We start from the raw sequence: 20,315 nt of genomic DNA, 5'->3' as shown, positions 1-20,315 counted from the left end.
AGTAGCACCCCCAGGACCGCGTAACGCCAATTGGCGGCAGCTCCCAGGGGACTAAATTGCCTGGATCGCGCGTATCCACTGGCATTAGGCTCTGCCCACCCGCGACGTCAACCCGCCGGCCAATAAGCAGCGCCGGCGGGTTGTTAACCCCCGATCTGCCGCATAGCAAGAGTATAATACGCTTTGTAATGTATACAAAGCGTATTATACAGGCTGCCTCCTGCCCTGGTGGTCTCAGTGATTGAGGACCACCAGGGCAGGAGGCAGCCCCCCTAGTAAGCACACACAAACACTGATCCTGCCCCCTGATCGCCCACAGCACCCCTCAGACACCCCCCTGATCACCCTCTCAGACCACTGTTTGCACCCAATCACCCATCAATCACCCCCTGTCACTATCTGACAACGCTATATTTTAGATTAGGTCCTAAACTGCCCCCTGGGGGCTCCTGATCACCCCACACCCTCAGATCCCCTCCCCCTGTGTACTGTATACATCTATTCTCCCCTGTAATCAACCACTGATCACCTGTCAATCACCCATCAATCACCACCTGTCACTGCCACCCATCAGATCAGACCCTAAACTGCCCCTTGCGGGCACCTGATCACCCGCCCACACCCTCAGATCGCCCGCAGACCCGCCCTCAGATCACCTCCCAAGTGCATTGTTTACATCTGTTCTCCTCTCTAATCACCCACTGATCACCCATCAATCAACCACTGTCACCACCTGTCACTGCTACCCATCAGATCAGACCCTAATCTGCCCCTTGCGGGCACTCAATTACCCACCCACACCCTCAGATCGCCCTCAGACCCCCCCTGATCACCTCGTCAGTGCATTGCTTGCATCTATTCTCCCTTCTAATCACACACTGATCACCTATCAATCACCCCGTCACCACCTGTCACTGCTACCCATCAGATCAGACCCAAACACCCGCCCACACCCTCAGATCACCCTCAGACACCCCCCCCCCCCCCCCCGATCACCTCCCCAGTGCATTATTTACATCTGTTCTCCCCTCTAATCACCCACTGATCACCCATCAATCACCCCCTGTCACTGCTACCCATCATACCCATCAGATCAGACCCTCATCTGCCCCTTGCGGGCACCCAATCACCCGCCCACACCCTCAGATCGCCCTCAGACCCCTACCTAATCCCCTCCCCAATGCATTGATTGCATCTATTCCCCCCTCTAATCACACCCTGAGACACCCAGGGTGTGATTAGAGCAGATATTTCTCCCACTCAGCATGGGTATGAGTAAAAATATACCCCAAAACACATTATACTATTTCTCCTGAGTACGGTGATACCACATGTGTGACACTTTTTTTGCAGTCTAGGTGTGCTAAGGGGCCCAAAGTCCTATGAGCACCTTTAGGCTTTACAGGGGTGCTTACAATTTAGCACCCCCAAAATGCCAGGACAGTTAACACACCCCACAAATGACCCCATTTTGGAAAGTAGACACCCCAAAGTATTCAGAGAGGGGCATGGTGAGTCCGTGGCAGATTTCATTTTTTTTTTGTCACAAGTTAGCAGAAATGGAGACTTTTTTTAATTTATTTTTTTTTTTTGTCACAAAGTGTCATTTTCCACTTAGGGCTGGTTCAGACGGACGCTTGCGGAGCATCTACCGCAAGTGTTCGGAACGTTGTGGTAAACGCTCCCATTCAATTGAATGGGAGCGTTTACACCGAGCTTTCGCCTGCGTTTGCACGATCGCGGCGTTTGGGTCCCGATTTTCGCGAGCGTTCGAGCTGCCCCTGGAAGCGACATGTAGCTGCCAGGTTGCGGCCAACCGCAACGGCTAATGTCCCCCAAGGGGAAGAAAAAACGCGACCGCATCGGAACGCGACGCGAAGGCTACTGAAAGCCTGACCGCGCAGCCGCCACAACGCCCCCAAACGCGACGCCACGCAGACGTCCGTCTGAACCAGCCCTAACTTGTGACAAAAAATAAAATCTTCTATGAACTCACCATGGCTCTTAGTGAATACTTTGGGATGTCTTCTTTCCAAAATGGGGTCATTTGGGGGTATTTATACTATCCTGGAATACTAGCACCTCATGAAACATGACAGGTGCTGAGATGCTTCAAAATGGGAAAATTCACTTTTTTGCACCATAGTTTGTAAACGCTATAACTTTTACCCAAACCAATAAATATACACTTATTGGATTTTTTTTTTTATCAACGACATGTAGTACAATAAATTTGGACAAAAATTTATATAGAAAGTTTACTTTATTTGAAAAATGTCAGCACAGAAAGTTAAAAAAATATTTTTTTTTTACAAAATTCATGTATTTTTTGATGAGTATAATAAAAACTGAAAATCACAGCAGCAATCAAATAGCACCAAAAGAAAGCTGTATTAGTGACAAGAAAAGGAGGTAAAATTCATTTAGATAGTAGGTTGTATGACCGAGCAATAAACCGTTAAACCTGCAGTGGTCTGAATGGAAAAAAAAGTGTCTGGTCCTTAAGGGGTTTTATGACTGCAGTCCTTAAGTGGTTAAACTGGATATTTTTTGTAATTGGCAGCCAGTGGAACGAGTGGCAGAGAAGGACAGCATCAGAGGAGCAGTAGGAGAGGTGGATGACATCAAGGACCAGAGTTAAGTGGGTGCCAAATTGCAAATTTGTTTTTTATTTGGAGGCTGCAAAGTAGGACGTTGCAGGAGACAAGGGGATTGATTCATTATAATAAACAACTGTGGCAGACATCACAAGTTACTTGAGGGAGCGCGAGGTGATTGTTCTGAGCACACACTGCGTGTAGTCCTCTATGCGTAGCATGTGCTCTAAACTCATGTGAGGTAAACCTAATTGCTGCGAGATACCAGTAGCGCGATTGCGATAGTTCATTAGCGAGGCGGCTACTATGTTAATTAACGTAGTAGCACCCACGCTAGTGGACTGTCACGGATGCACTTCATGGTATCGTGCGGCAAATAGGTTTACCTCACGTACGTTTAGAGCACATGCTCCGCAGAGAGGACCGTGTGTAGCGTGCGCTCATTACAATTACTTTGCGCTCCCTGATGTAACTTGTGGCAATGGCTGCTCTAGAAATTTTAGTAGATTCTTGTGTAAGAAAGGTATTAATTCTGGAAATATTTTTGAGATGGAGGTAGTTAATGAGGTTATATGTGGTTTATACAAGAGCTCAGAGTCATATGCTATCCCCAGACAGCTGGCAATAGAAGTTCAGGCTATTGGGGTGTTTTCTATATTCATGGTAGCTACAGGTAGGGGAGCAGAGAGAAAAGGTGGCAATATCGCTATCTGTTTTACTCATATAAGGGCCAGTGCACACCTAAAAGCGCTAACATAATCGTAAAAGCTCAGCGCTTTTTGAAGAAATTTTTCGAGATGATCCTAGGCATGTTCTGAGCTATTTTCTATTGATACCTAGCGATTTTTGGAGCGTTTTCGTGTAGCTTTTTTTTTTTTGTACAGTACAGCTGCTAGTGTACTGGTTTTGTAACAAAAACGCTTGGAAAATCGCTCTGATCTAGAGCTTGTTAGAGCGATTTTTCCACTTTCCTATTGAGGCTGAATTGAAATCGGCAGAAATGCTGCAGGACCCACGTTTGCATTCGGGAAAAAATCACATCGCCCTGGTGTGAGCCATCCTATTCAAATACAGCCAAGTGCTTTTTTTAAAACACTAGCGTTTTTAAAAGCGCTCAGGCTCTTGGTGTGTACCAGCCCTTAAAGTGTACCTGTATTGAAAAAACTGCCCCTGTGGGGTACTTACCTCGGGAAGAGGAAGCCTCTGGATACTAATGAGGCTTCCCAGTCCTCCTGTGTTGCCCCGATCCAGCACTGGCACCCCCCAAAAATCTGCCAAGCTTGTCCGTAGAAGCGTACAGACGGTGAAAATAGTCGAGGCCTGAGGGAGAAGCTGGTACTGTGCTTTCACTGGAGCGCAGAGGTAAATATTGCCATCCGCTGCTGTTTGAGGGAGCCAGGGCTGGATCAGTGTTGCACAGGACGGGGAAAGCCTCATTAGGGACCCAGAGGTTTCCTGCTTCCGAGGTAGGTACCCCCAGGGGCATTTTACTTTATTACAGGTATCCTTTAATTTGAGGAATCAGGATGACATGAACACAGAAGCAGCAGGTAGACAGTCATATTCTTGAGATAAAACACCCCTGAAGTGAAAGGAATATGGAGGCTGCCAAACGAGCAGTTCAAATGTCTGTCAAAAATAGGTCAAATTGTCCTAGGCTATAAAAGTTATGTTCTCTCCTGATTCCTAATTAGCTTTATAGCTTGTGCTTATTAGTGTTAAGCAGATATTCAAGTGTAACTGAACTCTGGATAATATTTTAAATGGAAAGGACTTTGTATGTTCTCCTCTAAAGCAGACAAGAAATAATATTTGAACAATGGGACTTCACGGGACTAAGTAAAGGTACCATCTTTCCCTGCAAATAAGACCTACCCTGAAAATAAGCCCTAGCTGGAATTCTGAGCATGCTTGAAATATAAGCCCTACCCTGAAAATAAGCCATAGCGGAAGTTAAAGAGGAGGAAGAGGTGGCCAACAAGCAGGGACACGGTGATGCAGTGCCAAATGGGCACCAGTCCTGACATCTCAGCACACAGCAAGGTTATCAGCTATGTGCAGGGATGACAGGGCAGGTGCCTGATCAGTACAGTAGCATACCTTCAAATCCAGCAGAGGAAGAGGTGGCACAGTGGGGAAGGCAGTAGGACACGCAGCAGCACAGGAACAAGACAGTACAAAGGAACAGGAAATGTTCTGCTGAGAGACACTTCTCGATAGAAATTTAAGACACCTCCTGAAAATAAGCCCTAGCACATCTTTTGGAGCAAAAATCATTATAAGACACTGTCCTTTTTTTCAGAGAAACATGGTATTTGTATATTCTGCTCTGAAAGTGTATTCAACGCTTCTGGACCTTATTTTGGCTTCTGCAAAAGTCTCATTCCTGAGACATTTCCGTTTACTTCTTGTAGACTGGCAGCAAGTCTACAGACAGGTACTTGCAAATATCTGAGGACTGTGACTTTACAGTGACAAAGTTTAACTATGTAGCTATATATAAAATATAGAAGTACATACAAATAAGTTTTATTTAAAAAAATATATATATTATTTTTTTTATATTTGTGCAGAAATTGCATAAGCTCAGTACTACTGAAATGGTCAATGAAATGCAAATAAAATTGAGCCAATAAAAATCAACAGGAAGTGAAGTTGACTTACCCAATTCCAAGCGGCTTACATTTTTCATTAGCTTTGCCTGCAAGCCGAAATTGTTTATATTTCATTGAGCATCTTATACATTTTTATCCACTTTCCCCTCCACTACAGTATATCTACGTCAGCTGTGGCACCCTCCAAGCCACAGCGACGTAGATATACTGACCTGCTTGCAGCCCTTTTGTGCAGGAACAGGTGCACTTCAGAGCGCACCCCCCGGCACTGTCAGCTGCCTTACTAATTGGCAAAAGGGAACATGTTCCCTTGTAGCCAATTAGTGACCCCCCCCCGCGGATGAATTATCACCGCTGTAGCAAACAGCGTGATCATTCATCTCTCCACCTCCGTGGTCGGAATGTAAAAAAAAAAGCCCCTGCAAGATGAACATCTCACCTGAACTGGTTCCTGCGATCATCATGCAGCTCCAGCCTCCATTCACCGCTCTTCACTCAGCCCTGTGACGCTGAATATCCGGGTCCCGGCTTGATGACGTCATCAAGCCGGGACTCGGTGTTCGGTATCACAGGGCTGAGTTGAAGCGCTGTGAATGGAGGCTGGAGCTGCAGGATGATCGCAGGAACCAGTTCAGGTGAGATATTCATCTTGCAGGGGCTTTTTTTTTAACGATCTGGCCGGGGGGGGGGGGGGAAGTGGTAAGGGGGGGGGGGGCACATCTGGCTGCCCATAAGAGGGTGGGGGTTCCAAATCTGAAGTGGGGGGGGGGGGTTTGAAATTATTATTGGGGCCCATCAGGGTAATGCGGTGGGGGATTTAATAATGGGGGGCACATCTGATGGTCCTTAGGGACATAACTTAATGCTGGGGGGCACATATGCAATAATGGGGCGGGGCGCTAATCCTGGGGGAACATCTGGCTATGATGGGGAGCACTGATCCTGGGAACACATCTGGCTATAATGAGGGGGGCTTTATTGGGATACGCAGCTGTATATATAAATGTGGGGGGTCGCAAATGCGGGGACATATCTGGCTATAATAGAGGCTGATATTGGGGGCACATCTGGCTATACTGGGGGGGGTCTGATACTGGGCACAAATCTGGCTATCTATCCTTGGGGGACTTAATACTGATGGCATGTCTTTTACCTACTGTAGCACTTTGTATTTTTTACTAGAATTGAAGAAAACCTGAGAAGTAATGCAATTTTAACGGTTTTCCCTCTTTTTTCCCGCTAAAATGCGCAGAAAAAAAAAATTCTCGGGACAAAATACCAATGAAAGTCTAGTTTATCCTGAACGATATATAGATAATTTAAGTGGCACAAGTACAGATGAAGTTATTGCTGATTAAAAAGGGACACCGCTAAAGTGTCAAAACTGCTCTGGTCAATAAGGGGAAAACAAGGTCTGAATGCGAAGTGGTTATATTTATTTTTAGCTGCTAAAATATGTTGCAGTAATCCTTCAAGAAGTTGCCTTGAATGGTCGCTAGGTGGCGCCCTCGCTGCATCGTATACTTTCTAGACACGCAATGACAACAGCAGAAGTGTGGCTTCTTGTGACATAGTGCAGGGGGAGGGAGCAAGAAGTCTGCCTGCAAGTTCTCTGAACTCTCGCCGGTCTGTACTGACAGCTCCTGCAGGTAAGTTTTCTTCCGGACAGACGCTTGACACGTTGTTTTCCAATGAGAATAATTAGAAACACTGTGATAAGGAGGGGTTCTCACATATGCAGGAGAGGTGGCTTGCATGAGAAGTCTGTTGGCAGAATACTGGGTAATGCTCACACCTTTATTTCTCTTCAGTATGGAGTGCTTCAACAGCTAACCCCTATATGTGTCTTCTTGTAAAACTGACTTTTAGTGCTTTGCAACGTTGTTGCTGATATAGGACATCTTGTTATTGAAAGATTGATAAGGGGTGTTTCATGCTGTGTGTGGGGTGTTTGCTATTAGCTTCTACTTCAATCTATGACATAGTTATTATATAGATCTATTTCTTGTGACCTACAGGCATGATTTCAGCATTGTAAAAGCTGCTGATTGTTAAATGCGTGACACAACTGGCGTTTTTACACAATGATGTCACATCAGTACTAGTAACCGATTTTTCCTGCACCTTTAATTGTATATGGAGTGATTGTTGGCATAGCCTAGGGCACTGTGATAACTTGTGCTTGTAGAGTGGAGAGGAACAGGAACAGGGTGGGAAAGAAGTGTTGCAGAATGGGTGACCTGAGCTGTCTTGTCTTTATTACTCTAGAAGACATTAATTCTATTCAGTCTCCTAACAAAGCCTAGAAATAGACTGCAGCAAGTCTCTAGAGGAGCTCCAACTATGAACTTCAGTTTCCCAAAGGAATCCAGTTTAGGAATTTGTTTTGTTGCACAAACATTCCTTTTGCTATTGTCTCCAGTGGCTTGCCAGTTCCTATGTGCTATTGTCATAATGCAGTTTAGTGATACATTTCAGAGATAACCCCGACACTGGAGCATGAGCACCCCTATTCAGCTGTTATTTTCATTTCTGGAGTGCAGATGTTTTTTTTAAGTGCCCCCACACACATTTTACATTTCTATCATTCACTTCACAGATTTTGAATCAGATAAAGAAGAAACCATTAGTCAGGCTGGAAACTTTCAAGTGGTTTTCAGTGAATATTAAAGGGTGTGTGGTACATTAAACACATTTTTTTAGATATGATCTTTTCATTCATCATTCATAGACCACTTTAAAGTGCAACACATGGTTAAGGAGCTTGCATTTCAACAATCTTTATCATTAACCCTGTTAGATACATAATGCATGCAAGTAATGGTACTGCACAGCAGCAGACAGATGTATACTGGTGACCATGCAATGCACTCATGTAGTGTTACTGCAGCACCAACATTGGATGTATGCTAGTGAACATGTAATGGCACAAGCCGTGTTTATGCATAAGCAGTATTAATAACGTCAGCAGACAGATGTATACTGGTGAACCTGAAGTGAGAGGTATATGAAGGCTGCCATATTTATTTCCTTTTACCAGTTGCCTGGCAGCCCTGCTGACCCTCTGTCTCTAATACTTTTAGCAATAGACCCTGACAAGCATGCTGAACAGATGTTTCTGACAAGATTAGCTGCATGCTGGTTTCAGGTTTGTGATTCAGACATCACTGCAGCCAAAGAGATTAGCAGGACTGGCCGGCTACTGGTATCGTAAATAAATATGGCAGCCTTCATTTACCTCTCACTTTAGGCTCCTTTAAACAGCAGCAGATATGTATATGCATTGCACAAAAGCAGGGTTACTGCAACATCAGCAGATAGATGGATACAGGTGAACAGGTAATGCAGACAAGCCGCGGTACTGCAACCTCAGCAGATAGATGGATACAGGTGAACAGGTAATGCAGACAAGCCGTGGTACTGCAACCTCAGCAGATAGATGGATACAGGTGAACAGGTAATGCAGACAAGCCGCGGTACTGCAACCTCAGCAGATAGATGGATACAGGTGAACAGGTAATGCAGACAAGCCGTGGTACTGCAACATCAACTGACAAATGTATACTGGTGACCATGTACAGTTATATGCACAGTCAGTGTTACTGCAGCAGCAGACACATTTATATTGGTGAATATGTAATGCACACAAACAGATTTTATGGGGTGAAGCTGCACTTTAGCCTTGAATAAAGCTAGCCATACACGCAAAAGATCCCTCTGTGATCTGAATCTGATCAGAGAGGGATTGAATCCCCCATACATTGCAAACAAATTGTCAATTGATTTCACTAATGAAATCGAATGAAAATCCATCAAACTGCAGCATTGCACTATTAGATACTATTAGGTTGTTGACCTACTGTCCAGTGGCGTAGCAATAGGGGGTGCAGAGGTTGCGACCGCATTGGGGCCCTTGGGCCAGAGGGGCCCCAAGGGGTCCTTCTTCAACTGCAGTAATAGCTCTTTATTGGTCCTGTGCTGATAATATTCACTTCTATAGTTTATTTGAATAGTAGAAATCATTAACAAACTGTTCCCCATCCCCTTCTTGCACCTCTGACACTGGTTGTCCTTTTTTGGTTTTGGTGCGCCATATCAATTAAAACTTGCACCGGGGCCCACAGCTTTTTAGCCTCGCCACTTCTACTGTGCCCACCACCCCCATCACATCTGATTGATTTTTAGCATTGCATTGTTCAATACAGTGTATCATTATGTGCTGACTATCTACTGCTGCTGTCGTGCCATGTCCACTCTTTTTTTTTTTTTTTTTGCCAAAATGTGTAGAAATAATGATTGATGCAGCATGTTGTACTATCGATTTTTGCCAGACTCAGTCAGAGTGATCAAATCTGCTGGGGAAAAATTAATGTGTGTAGGGCCTGCTTTAGAGTTAGTTAAGTCATAGCTGATAAAAGTAAACATATTGACTCCATCCCCTCATACTTGGGTGTGAGCAGCCCTTTACAGATTTAGCACAGAGGAAAATTTGATTGGTCCAGACCTTCACATTCACTACTTGTACTGACCTTCTTGATCAGGATTGTACTATATGCCAGTGGACAACAGCTTGTCTTACTGCTCATGTTCATGCAGGCCAACTTCCCTCTTTGGCCTCATACTTTCTATACTACTTCTATGTGCTTGGCCTGACTGTTAACATGGTGGTGCTGTTCAAGGAGACTGACCATCCTGCCCAAGCTTGCGCCATATGCACTGAAAGAAGAACATGATTGGGGTGGGCTGGGGGCTGTGTAGGAGGGTATAACTGATGTGCCATACCACAAAACTAATGGCAGCTGGCTGTATATGAATTTGGCAGCGTACAATGTGAGTATGAATACACTGCATGCTAATAAACATAAAATCAAAGAGCCTAAAGAGGGTAAAATATAGTAGCTTGTCTTTTTAGTGCGTTTCAGCTGCAATGCCACCAACCAGAATCTGGCAGGCTAATCTGGCATCTTTGAAAAAAAAAAATTTCCATATACATTTTTGTAAACTTTTTGGTCACTTATCAGAATCAATTTTATTTCGCCAAGTAAGTTTGCACCTACAAGGAATTTGTCTTGGCAGTTGCTTAACAAACACAAACAAAAACAATACAAGGACAGACAGTGTGTATATTACAAGTCAAGGACATTATAAGTATAGTGGCAGTAAGCAATGTGAGAATTGTTCATGTTTAGTTCTGTGCTGATTACTTTCAGTCCTAGCAGCTCTAACGTGGTTCAGCATTAAGTATGGCTACCGCTTGAGGAAAAAAGCTGTTCCTGTGTCTGGAGGTTTTGGTAGCGATTGACCGGAATCTTACTCCTGAAGGCATGAGCTTGAAGATGGAGTGAGCTGGGTGAGTGGGGTCAGAGGCAATTTTGGTTGCTCTTTTTCTGCACCTGCTGCGTAAAGATCCTGCAGGGAAGGTAAGCTACAGTCAATTATCCTTTCTGCTGTTCGGATGATGCGCTGCAGCCTCCCCTTTTCTAATGCTGAGCAGGAGCTAAACCATACAGTCATAGATGATGTTATGGTGGATTCAATAATTGCAGTGTAGAACTGCACTATTAAATTTTGAGGTAGGCCAAACTTTTTCAGCAGCCGTAGATGGTACATCCTCTGTTGCGCTTTCTTGATAATAATGGCCGTATTGTTATCCCATTTTAGGTTGTGTGAGATTGTGGACCCAAGAAACTTGAATGACTCTACCTGGGTTATTGTGGATCCATTTATGGTTAAGGGGAGGTGCTGGGGGGGGGGGAGATCTCCTAAAGTCTATTATCATCTCCATGGTTTTGAGAGCATTTAGTTCCAAGTTGTTGCTGCTGCACCAGGAGGAAAGCTGTCCCACCACATGCCTGTATGCAGATTCATCCCCGTTTTGTATGAGACCAACTACTGTTGTGTCATCTGCAAACTTCAGAACCTTAACAGATGGATCTGTGGAGATGCAGTAATTGGTGTACAGTGAGTAGAGCAGTGGAGAAAGCACACAGCCCTGGGGTGCACCAGTACTGACGGCCAGAAAGCTTGATGTGTGTTTACCAAGTCTAACACGCTGTCTCCTATCGGTTATGCTCCGATATCTGTGGGCGCTTGGTTTTCTGTCACTCACAGCAGTGGGTACTGGCATGTACCATAGCTGTGGTTCCCTAACCTATTGCAACATTACTGTAGCCGCTTATGCTCATATGAAATAACAGTGGGCAGTCCTCAGTTTATGAAACCACGACTCCAATTCCAACTCCTGGTACCCAAAATGGCTCCGACTCCTCAACTCCGACTCCTTAGTCTAATACTTAACAGGGCTGTGGATTTTGTACAAGAATCATCCGACTCCGACTCCCGACTCCGACTCCTCAGTTTATGAAATCAACGACTCCAACTCTGACTCCGGTTGCCCAAAATTGCCCCGACTCCTCGACTCCGACTCCAACTCCGACTCCACAGCACTGGATTTTGCTGTGGCCACTAAAGCTTCTGTGACATGGGTATTAGTTCTGATGTGTTTGAAACATTTAAATTTGGAAAAATTCTTCTGATCAGAACCTGAATCTTCGTACATGCACACAGTGGCAGGGGATGTTACCATTGTTGTGACAAGAGTGAGTTAACCCCCCTCCCATGGTTCGCGGGCACAAAGATTCAGGCTCTGACCGGAAGAATTCAAAACGAGGTTCCAAATTTTCTGAACATGTCACTACTAATGGGTATGATCTCTCGGACATCTGTGCCATGCCAGTTGTTATTCATGATTTTGTTTCACAATTGTGTTAGACTCTTGTGCTATTGGTGTGGTTAGTCTTCTGTGGTACAGCAGACGTCATTTAGACTTCCCTGACATGACTGAAGCGCAATGGTCACTCAGGGCTCTCTGGCACAACTGTGGTAACTTGGAACCTTTTGACATAGATATGGTCACCAAGGTTTCTGTAACACAGCTCTGGTCACTTAAAGGAACACTATCGATTAACATGTTTTTTTCAATTGAGTTAGGAATTGTTGGTGATCATCATTCTGTGACATTGCTGTAATCTTGTGATAAAATCATAATAACTAATGTCTCTGTTATAATAGTGGGTTTACAACTGTGACACTGCCATGCTCACTCAGACTCCTGTGACACTGCCATGCTCACACAGGCTTGTGTGACACTGCCATGCTCACTTAGGCTTGTGTGACATTGCCATGCTCACACAGGATTGTGTGACAATGCCATGCTCACTCAGGCTTGTGTGACACTGCCATGCTGGCTCAGACTCCTGTGACACTGCCATGCTCACTTAGGCTTGTGTGACACTGCCATGCTCACTCAGACTCCTGTGACATTGCCATGCTCACTCAGGCTTGTGTGACATGGCTCTGGACTCTCAGGTCTCTGTGACAGGGATTTAGTTACTGAAGGTCATGTGACATTATTGTTGCCACTTACCTTCTCATGTGATAACATTGGTAGCTCAGGCTCTGTAACAAAAGAGAAGTCACTTGGCCTCTTGTGGTCATCCTCAGACATGGCTGTGGTTATTTTGTGTCTTCAATGTCTTTTATTGGGATTATTAGGCAAGCCTTAGACTCTCTATTATAGTACATGGTATTTTCTATTTGATTAAAATTAAATATTTTTTTCATAGTCTTTAGCAGCAGTCACATGAAGGTGGTGTAGACAGTATAACATTCCTATTATGCATTCTAGGTTTTGATAGAAATCCTTTCACAAACATGGCTATTTGCATTACTCAGTGAATTACAGCATTGGGCGTCAGCTTAGTGTTACCTTTATCAGCAGGTACATCAGGGATGGACTTTTACTGCTGCACACAAGTACCTTCACTTCCTGCATGTAAACGTCCAATTCCAGATCAAAATACTGGCCAAGTAAATGTCTGGAATACACAGAATAAGTGGGCTGTATGGAAACTGATCATGACATTTACACACATTTATGATACAGTAAGATTTCAGCAGTCATTGTGTTGGATGTACTCATTTAAAGGGAAATGAATAGCATTACAAAGCAGTCTAAAGGCCCATACACACGTCGGATTTTAGCGAACGACCCGTCGTTTGAACGTTCCGTCGTTCGGACGTTTTCGCGTCAAATCCGACGTGTGTACAGACTATCGTTCGGGTGATAAGACTGGTTACCAACGATCCGCCAAGGACATTGGCGTCAATTCACTAAGCTTATCTCCTGTCTTTAATACCGTTTCTAGAGTTGTTACCATGGTAATAAGGCATGTAGTATTCCGGAAACATTTTACCTCAGGCAAACCTAAACTTAACTCTCCTGTCTTTAAGTTAACTCTCCAATCCTTAAAATAACTCCAGAGTTAAAGACAGGCTGTTTATTAACTGCGTGTGAAAATAACTACAGAGGAGGTAAATTAACTACAGAGGAGGTAAATTAACTACAGAGGAGGTAACTTAAGGAACGAAGAGATAAGATAACTCTCTCACTGTGTGGGGGTAAGTTTTCTCTTGCCTTATTATCTCCAGCATGATCTTAGTGAATTGAGGCCAATGACTCCTGGGTGCATTTTTCTCCTCTTTATCCCTCCTGTGGGACACCGCTCTGTTGTGTACCATGCTGTCATCCATTCTCCTCCCAACCCCAGATTGAAGTGTCTATCGGGGTTCTGAGAGATTGAGTTCTGATTCCTTCATGCGACAACCATTGTGCGTGTGCACCCTAAGCAACATATGCCTAATGTAGAAAAGCAAGTCACGGGTTTATAGAAGCAACAGAAGTGTACAGATTTCTACACTGCTTCCAGTGCCAGTAGAGGAAACTAAGCTTCATTTTAGTCTCTGTCTGCAGCTATTAGGTAGGGATGCTTTTTTCCATCACAGCTGGTGTTTAAATGCCTGACACGGTCCTGTTAAAGTTAGATCTGTGCAGGCACAATTGCAGAGCTTGTTTTTTTATCTGCTTGTTAAATAGCTGATAAAGAATTCATTTTTTTAAAGTCACTACAAACTGTCATTATTGCAAGCTACAGTATTCTCCCACAGATGCAATATGAACAGCAGGATGATGCAATTCAAGCAGCAGTAGCCACAACCACAAAGCCTAAAAATGCTGCTTCTGGTCATGTGATCATAGTCTTAAAAGCAGGATATCGTGCTTAGGAGAGGATGGAGTAATGGTATGAGATGGACTTTTATAGGGATCCCCATACATTCACTCCCTCTCTGGAGAATAAGTATAGAGGTGTATTAGTACCCATTCCCACATGTAGAGTATAATTTTCCAGGTGAGTGATCTAAATGTGAACAGAAAATTAGTTAAATATGGAATAAAAAAACATCTTGAGGCTCCCTGCACTCTGAAAATCCATTTTGCGATTCCATTTCCGATTCCGATTTGCAATTCCAATTTTCCCTGAATGCAATCAACAGAAAAACGGAGGAAAAAACGCTGCATGCAGTAATTATTAAAAATCAGAATCGGATGTAAAAAACTATTAAAAATCGCATGCAGTGTGCAGGGAGCCTGAAATATAAATGTCAGGAGTTTGTGTTGGGACTTCTTATTGGTTCAGAACTGTGGATCCTTGATTGGTCTAGAACAGCGCATCCTTGACTAATGGCATAATGTAGGCTCCGTTCACAGTGGTTCAACTGTATGGGGGCATCTTAACGCAGTAAGTCTATGCTACGTTCAGAGTTGGTGTTTGGTGCATTAGGATCCACATTAGGAACCTACAGGTCACATAGCGTGCGGTGTGACTTTTTTGTTCCATTTGTTCCTGCTCTTACAGGGAAGGTAACGCTGCTTCCACTGCGAACGTTGCCTGCGTGTCTCTTCATATATTACGGGAAACATTTCCATGGCCTGCAGTGCTAGGGCCCTTGGCTCATATCTAGGTCAGGACACGATGGCCTCAATTCTCCTGTCTTTATTAATGTTTCTAGAGTTATCACCATGGTGATAATGCATGTAGTATTCAGGAAACATTTTACCTCAGGCAAACCTAAAGTTAACTCTTCTGTCTTTAAGTTAAGGTGAGATCTCTAAAGTTAACTCTTGAATCCTTAAAATAACTCCAGAATTCTAAAGTTATAGATAGGCTGTTAATTAACTGCATGTGAAAATAATTACAGAGGAGGTAACTTAACTACAGAGGAGGTACCGTAACTTAAAGAGACTCTGTAACAAAATGTTCAGCCTTATTTCTTCTATCCTATAAGTTCCTATACCTGTTCTAATGTGGTCTGTGTTACTGTAGCCTTTTCTAGTTGCACAGTGGCTGTGTTATCTCTGTTATATGATTAATCTTCTCTTCTGTGGGCTCTGTCGGCTGAGGCTGGAATGTGTGGAATGTGCTGTGTTGCTTGTCATTGGCAGAAGCTATACACACCCTCTCCAAGCTCTGTATGAGTCAGAGACCGAGTTCCTCTCAGCCTATCACACTCTAGTTAGAAGCCTTGTCTTTTGTTTGTAAACACTGCCTAAAACTGGCAATTACAAGCCAGGATTGCAGCAGGGAGTGGCAGAAACAGCACAGAGGGGCCCAGGAGAACATAATGAATAGAATGGTATGCTTTTTATTGTAAGAGTTTTAGAGTACAGATTCTCTTTAACTACAGAGGAGTTAACTTAAGGAATGAAGAGATAAGATAACTCTCTCACTGTGTGGTGGCAAGTTTTCTCTTGCCTTATTATCTCCAGCATGATCTTAGTAAATTGAGGCCTATATGCGTGGAGTTTGTATGTTCTCTCAGTGTTTGCGTGGGTTTCCTCCGAGTGCTCTTGTTTTCTCCTACTTCCCCAAAACATAAATATAGGTTTGCAGAAGGAAGAGTTGAAGCTGAGCAGAGGATGAAACAAACAGGAAGTGGCTGTATCTCCTATTTGCATCAGATATATGCTCTGAAAAAAAAAGTTATCTTTTTGACTCAACCACAGAATTAATATAAGCATGTCCATAAAAATAAATAGTCTGAAAAGTGCAGTCTATCAGCATACAAGGATGTACTTGGCTAGGTAATGTCACTGAGTGTAAATAAATAGCATGGACTGGTCACCTATTGTAGGCTGTGTTCTGAGCCACTACTGCTATATGCAAAATGAAATGACACTCTAGTAGTAAACTTGCCGAAACATAGACTGATGCTGCACAAGGTTCATGGTAATTTCACATTGTTAAGAATTATCTTTCCAATTCACTTTGTAGCCAGCTAAGGATTTCCAAAACGGACTCCTCAATGTCATTGCAACTATGGCAGCAGTTCCTTTGTTAGGGAACATATGGTAACTGTGCTACATGAGTAATTAGTTGTACAGAACAATCATCCCCATAACACCTGCACTGGAAGGAGGTTGACTTTGACACTTGCATTTTTAGGAAAAGCAGGAGATTAGTGTGTTTTGTACAGACATAAAAACAAACTAAGCTGAAATAATGTTTTCCATTAATTTTTGAAACAAGAAGTGCTGTACTGAAAGGGACGGGTCACACTTCACTGTGCAGAAAATGTGCTGTACTTTCACACAGTTTTTTGTACTCCACATGCGTTCGTACAGTGGTGTGAAAAACTATTTGCCCCCTTCCTGATTTCTTATTCTTTTGCATGTTTGTCACACTTAAATGTTTCTGCTCATCAAAAACCGTTAACTATTAGTCAAAGATAACACAATTGAACACAAAATGCAGTTTTAAATGATGGTTTTTATTATTTAGTGAGAAAAAAAACCTCCAAATCTACATGGCCCTGTGTGAAAAAGTGATTGCCCCCCTTGTTAAAAAAAAACTTAACTGTGGTTTATCACACCTGAGTTAAATTTCTGTAGTCACCCCCAGGCCTGATTACTGCCACACCTGTTTCAATCAAGAAATCACTTAAATAGGAGCTATCTGACACAGAGAAGTAGACCAAAAGCACCTCAAAAGCTAGACATCATGCCAAGATCCAAAGAAATTCAGGAACAAATGAGAACAAAGTACTGTAATTGAGATCTATCAGTCTGGTAAAGGTTATAAAGCCATTTCTAAAGCTTTGGGACTCCAGCGAACCACAGTGAGAGCCATTATCCACAAATGGCAAAAACATGGAACAGTGATGAACCTTCCCAGGAGTGGCCGGCCAACCAAAATTACCCCAAGAGCGCAGAGAAAACTCATCCGAGAGGTCACAAAAGACCCCAGGACAACATCTAAAGAACTGCAGGCCTCACTTGCCTCAATTAAGGTCATTGTTCATGACTCCACCATAAGAAAGAGACTGGGCAAAAACGGTCTGCATGGCAGATATCCAAGGCGCAAACCACTTTTAAGCAAAAAGGACATTACGGCTCGTCTCAATTTTGCTAAAAAAACATCTCAATGATTGGCAAGACTTTTGGGAAAATACCTTGTGGACCGACGAGACAAAAGTTGAACTTTTTGGAAGGTGCGTGTCCCGTTACATCTGGCGTAGAAGTAACACAGCATTTCAGCAAAAGAACATCATACCAACAGTAAAATATGGTGGTGGTAGTGTGATGGTCTGGGGTTGTTTTGCTGCTTCAGGACCTGGAAGGCTTGCTGTTATAGATGGAACCATGAATTCTACTGTCTACCAAAAAATCCTGAAGGAGAATGTCAGGCCATCTGTTCGTCAACTCAAGCTGAAGCGATCTTGGGTGCTGCAGCAGGACAATGACCCAAAACACACTAGCAAATCCACCTCTGAATGGCTGAAGAAAAACAAAATGAAGACTTTGGAGTGGCCATTCAAAGTCCTGACCTGAATCCTATTGAGATGTTGTGGCATGACCTTAAAAAGGCGGTTCATGCTAGAAAACCCCTTAACTAAAGCTGAATTAAAACAATTCTGCAAAGATGAGTGGGCCAAAATTCCTCCAGAGCGCTGTAAAAGACTCGTTGCAAGTTATTGCAAACGCTTGATTGCAGTTATTGCTGCTAAGGGTGGCCCAACCAGTTATTAGGTTCAGGGGGCAATTTCTTTTTCACACAGGGCCATGTAGGTTTTGAGTTATTTTTCTCACTAAATAATAAAAACCATCATTTAAAACTGCATTTTGTGTTCAATTATGTTATCTTTGACTAATAGTTAACGGTTTTTGATGAGCAGAAACATTTAAGTGTGACAAACATGCAAAAGAATAAGAAATCAGGAAGGGGGCAAATAGTTTTTCACACCACTGTATATGGAAAAACGTTCACCTTTTTCAACAGCAACTAATGTAAAAAAATTGAGTAAACGCATGTGCTGTCTGAGGGGATGCAACAGGCTGTCCCATTGATGTACATTTATTGGTGGTTCCAATTTTGAATTTGCATGTGCGCTTGTGAAGTGTGACTCCAGCCAAAGGGATGTATTTTGCTCAACAAATGCAGAATTTCCCTTTAAAGTGGGCTTCGTTCAGGTTACTAATTGTGCACTCAGAAACTTATAAGAAGAATAAACTGTTCTAACTCAGTGTGGCCTCAATAACAGCACTCTGCTTTATCCACACTTCTGTGTTTTTTTGTGCATAGCAAATAAAAATGACCTATGAAGAGTAGTTCCCTTTAGAAATAAGAACTTTATACTGGTTGAACTCGATGGACGTATGTCTTTTTTCAACCAAAATAACTATGTAACTATGTAACTGTAACTTGTGTATCGAGCTATTTTAGTGGATGATGAAGTGAAAAAACAAACTTGCCTCTCTTGACTGAGAAGATTGTTCATAGAGGACAGAGGAACCTGGCACAGCGTGTGGATGTCACACAGCCTGCTGCGCACTTCATGGCAGCCTGCTGTGTATATATCGCTGATCAGGAACAGGATTGTTGTCATTGGAAAAAGACCCTAACTTGGGTTCCAGAGACAACTTTAGGGCAGTTTGATGCAAAATTGCAGGTGCCTAAAAAATGTACAAATGACCAGATTTAACTTATTTACTTGATGTAATAGAACTTAATACCAGCTTAATATTTTGTCATGCTGGAAAATACTGGAGTAATCTAGTTTCCTGGCAGTCACACTCCCTGACTTTAATGTGACTCTGGCACTTTCCCATATATAGAGGGTGATGCACTAAACTTCCTTATCACCCTTAACGATAGTTTTATCTCATATTTTAAGCTTGGTACACGCATTCAATTATGATTGGCCAATCACGGATCAATTTTACCACCTCCCTGTAGTATGAGGATCAAAAGAAATGGAATACTATGAGCAGATTGTGTAGGTAAGCTCTCACACTACATGGAGATGGTAAAATTGGTTAGTGATTGGTAAATCATAATTGGCTTTAGTGTTTTTTTGCTGACTTCACAATATTTCTTGATTTGTATTTAGCAGGGCTGTGGAGTCGAAGTGATTTTGGGTACCTCGAGTCGGAGTCGGTGGTTTCAATAAAGTGAGGAGTCGGAGTCGGATGATTTTTAAACCAAATCCATAGCTTTTGTAAAAATTAGACTAAGGAGTCGGAGCAATTTTGGGTACCTGGAGTCGGAGTCGGAGGTTTCATAAACTGAGGAGTCGGAAGATTTTTGTACCGACTCCACAGCACTGGTATTTAGCAAACATGAGAAAACGTTTGCATTAGTTTTGCAGCTAATTGTACACATAAATTGCCACATATGTGCAAAAGCTAACCTTAATCATATAAAATTATCTCTTTGGTAGGGACTTTCAAACGTGTCCTAAAGTAGACCAGGAAGAGGTAAAATGTGGATACTTACCTCAGTAGTGGGAAGTCTTTGGATGGTCCAAAGGCTTCCCTGATCCTCTTCAAGCTCACCATTCCTCCACAGGACCCACTTCTTCTTCTTCTGGCCATGTTCCTGGTCATGTACAATCTTATCCGGGCCAAGCATGAGCAAGTAATGTTTGCACATGCCCAGTAAAACGAAGCCATGCACTAGCGGCTTCATTCTACTGGGCATGCATGGACCTTACTTGCACATGCCCAGTTTGGATGCGCTTGTATGCGGTGGAAGCACAGCCATGATAAACCTTTTCAACAGGCTCTTGTCAAATAGGTTTGAAGGAACCCAGTGTGGAAATGGTAGGCTGCAGATGCAGACACAGCTTTCATGAAGATGGCCTGTTGCTAGTACCCTTGCTATTTTTCCTTTTACCAGAGTTTAGGAACATGTTTAAGGACAATTGA

General features: G+C 43.1%; 1 protein-coding gene across 3 annotated transcripts in view; it reads left to right on the top strand.

The window, feature by feature from the left end:
- Positions 1-6,790: 6,790 nt before the first annotated feature.
- Positions 6,791-20,315, top strand: part of DAPK2 (death associated protein kinase 2) — a 134,483-nt gene continuing 120,958 nt past the window's right edge. For 2 of the 3 annotated variants that reach the window (XM_068275801.1, XM_068275798.1), the window contains exon 1: positions 6,791-6,861. The gene's annotated coding sequence lies outside the window, so the exon portion shown is untranslated. Of the gene's footprint in view, positions 6,862-6,970; positions 6,995-20,315 lie in introns of those variants that run through there. The other variant, XM_068275799.1, reaches the window with a different exon arrangement.

Source organism: Hyperolius riggenbachi, chromosome 3 (genome assembly GCF_040937935.1).
Source record: "Hyperolius riggenbachi isolate aHypRig1 chromosome 3, aHypRig1.pri, whole genome shotgun sequence".
In the NCBI taxonomy this organism is placed as follows: domain Eukaryota; kingdom Metazoa; phylum Chordata; class Amphibia; order Anura; family Hyperoliidae; genus Hyperolius; species Hyperolius riggenbachi.
The sequence above is the reverse complement of the archived record's forward strand: the minus strand, read 5'-3'. Positions and strand labels throughout refer to the sequence as shown.